At 37.5% G+C, this 2,986-nt stretch overlaps 1 pseudogene across 1 annotated transcript; it reads left to right on the top strand.

Moving 5' to 3' along the window:
• The first annotated feature begins 1,939 nt into the window (after nt 1–1,939).
• Nucleotides 1,940–2,316, top strand: LOC309824551 (small ribosomal subunit protein eS12-like; annotated as a pseudogene). Its single transcript has one exon. The product of its transcript is annotated as a small ribosomal subunit protein eS12-like (transcript).
• The last annotated feature ends 670 nt before the right edge of the window (nt 2,317–2,986 follow it).

The following is a 2,986-nucleotide window of genomic DNA, read 5'->3' as shown; positions in this document are numbered from 1 at the left end:
AATTCTTTGCCATTTAATTAAACAAATCTCCGATTCTTCTCATCAGGCTAAAACTGAAGGACAATGGATGCCTTTTAGGTTTTTTAATTTTTTAATATTGCACTTTATAGTATCAATACTTCATAAGAGACAACTGTCTTAATTAAAGCCATAAAATACCAATAATACATATATTCAGGGCTTCTGAATATAGTCAATCGATAAGCAGTCCATGAGTCATTCCTGTTTTGTATTGTTTGTTGTAAATTAGAGTTTATCTGTTCTGTTTTTTAAGGCATACAATTATTGTTCTAGACAATCCTAATCTGATAAATTTTAGATGTGTACTTTAATAAAACTGAAAATCAAAGAAATTGTTCATTTCACAAAAGCATTCTTCACTTTCAAAATAGCTTGTTAAATAGCAAGGTCCTTTAAATAGCAAGTTCTGATACTACAGTGAAAGTATTTCCTTTTTTAAGTTACAGATTTACTGTTTTTCAGGAATCCATTTGTTATGTAAAGCAATATAGACAGTGAAATGGATAATTAGCATATATGTACCCGGAAAATTTAAAGTTTGAGTTTTTATGTAAATATAAGATGGGTCTAAGAAGTTCCCTTATAAAAGTGGCAAATAGAGAGATACAGTTTATCAATAATTTATTACACCTAAATTATAAACCTTCCTTGGGAAGAAAGCATATAAAACAGGAGACTTCATAATGCATTGGATTTTTTTCCCCTTTTCTGCTAAACTACATAATTTCTGGCCCAGTATCACAGACTGCTTACACGCATGTACACACAGATGTCCCCACAACTAGAAACTTCGTTTCACTTCATCACAATTTTTTACATGATTTGAGTAAAAGCTAAAAGAATGACTAAAAGGCACTTAATAGCCTAGAAATATCTACCACCTGGGTACCTAAATTATCTCTATAGAGTAAATATGTGTGTGAAATTGACCAACCCCATCAATTTTAGGTTTAATTGGCCATTTGCCCTAAAGAAAGATTGTCTGGATCCAGAGCCAGTGATGTTTCTGTTGGGGGCTGTTTTGTGGTCTGAAGCGTCTCTCCAAAGGGCAGAGACTCTCCATCTGGATGAGGGAAACTCTGTGGGGATATAATCCTGTTGAACCCTGCACATGAAGTTTTGTGCCCTGCACCTAGCCTGGATGTTTTTCTTCTGCTCCAGTTTGAAAAAACTCCAGAAGCAACAGCTTCCGTCTCCAAGCAATCTGCAGTCTCAAAAGTGCCATCAAAGAGTAGCAAAAACTACCTTCCTGGTTTAATGAAGTGGCTGCTAGCACTAAAGCAAAGATAACTTATACTGTTGTTCTTTGCATAGTGTTAAAACAGAGACCACGTTGTCGACACCGACCCCAACATAGGCATTGCCCTAGAACTCGTAAACTGTCTTTTGGACAGGTTACCTTACAAATATCAGAATGCCATTTTTGTAAAGGATCTTTTTAGGGATAGATGTCATCTCATGCTTCCTCTGTTTGCCTCCATTTTCAAGAAGCATTTTAACCTCTATACCCCTACAAGGATCCAGTTGATGCACCTCCAAGTTACTTTTGTCATTTCCCGTGTGTTCTGTTTATTGTGATCAATTTTCGCTGGAGGAAGAGATGTATGGAGATTTTGCGTCAGTTTATTCTCTGTGAATATGTCTGTACATAGATGGAAAGCTGTATTTATTTGTACATAGTCTGTTTGGAGTAATGTGTTTCTGTCACATGGACTTCACTCTGATAAAGGGCGTTTCTTCACTGTGTTCATGTTACACTTTCCACACCTTTGTGCTTCTACTACTGGTAATCAACTCATAGAATATCTCACTTTATGTAACTAAGTCTCCTCGGTGTGAAAAGTAATAGTAATAAAATTATTGACTCAAAAGAAGTGTGGTTTTGCTCTTTCCCTGCCACCTCGGAGTCCCTGCCGCCATGGCCGAGGAAGGCATTGCTGCTGGAGGTGTGATGGACGTTCATCCTGCTCTGCAAGAGCTGCTGAAGACCGCCCTCCTCCACGATGGCCTAGCACGTGGAATTCGGGAAGCTGCCAAAGCCCATCTTTGTGTGCTCGCGTCCAACTGTGAGGAGCCTATACATGTCAAGTTGGTGGAAGCCCTTTGTGCGGAGCACCAGGTCAACCTGATTAAGGTTGATGACATCAAGAAACTGGGGGAATGGGTAGGCCTCTGTAAAACTGATGGAGAGGGAAAACCCCCTCAAGTGGTTGCAGCTGCGTGGTGGTTAAGGGCTATGGCAAAGAGTCTCAGGCCAAGGATGTCATGGAGGAGTACTTCAAACACAAGAAATGATCAAATTAAAAAACTGGGCTCTTAAAAAGAAAAAAGTGTTTTGGTTTTGGAATAATCCTTGCCTTCAGCTAATCGGGACCCTCAGGATCGCAAGAAATTGACACACAGTTGTGGAAGTTTCACTGCAAGGGCTCAAAGGAACAGAGGGCAAGAAGTAGTTACTGTTGATTATAACCATTTACGGAGTGCTTACTAATGTCATTTGAGCTTTCCAATGCCTGAGGGAACCTTGCGCACTGAAAGGACTACTCTAACAATTTGCTTTTAATTAGTTAAATATATTGAAAGTTGTAAATTCAAAAGCCTAGTGTTCTCTAAGCCTTTAAATTCAATTTCGAAGTCTCGTATCAACCTATTACTTTCTGATAAAAATAAGAATTCAGAGTCAGTTTTTTCTTTGATTACACTCAATTAACTGATAACTTTAAAAGAGTAAATTCTAATGAACCCAATTTACGAATTTAATTCCCTCAGGAACTTTTTAAATTTTACACATTTAACATACCCGATTCTCTCAAACACTCCAAAACCCTGACAGTCTTACAAACCTAAAAAGCAAAATCTTCCTATGCACTTAAGCAATTCCTATTAATCTAATATATCAGACTTAAATAAAATATAATAAACCAGGCTATCCAAAACACTTAAGTGCCATTTACAATCTTAATAA

The sequence above is a fragment of the Grampus griseus genome (assembly GCF_964374135.1).
Source record: "Grampus griseus genome assembly, chromosome: 6".
Lineage (NCBI taxonomy): Eukaryota > Metazoa > Chordata > Mammalia > Artiodactyla > Delphinidae > Grampus > Grampus griseus.
The sequence above is the reverse complement of the archived record's forward strand: the minus strand, read 5'-3'. Positions and strand labels throughout refer to the sequence as shown.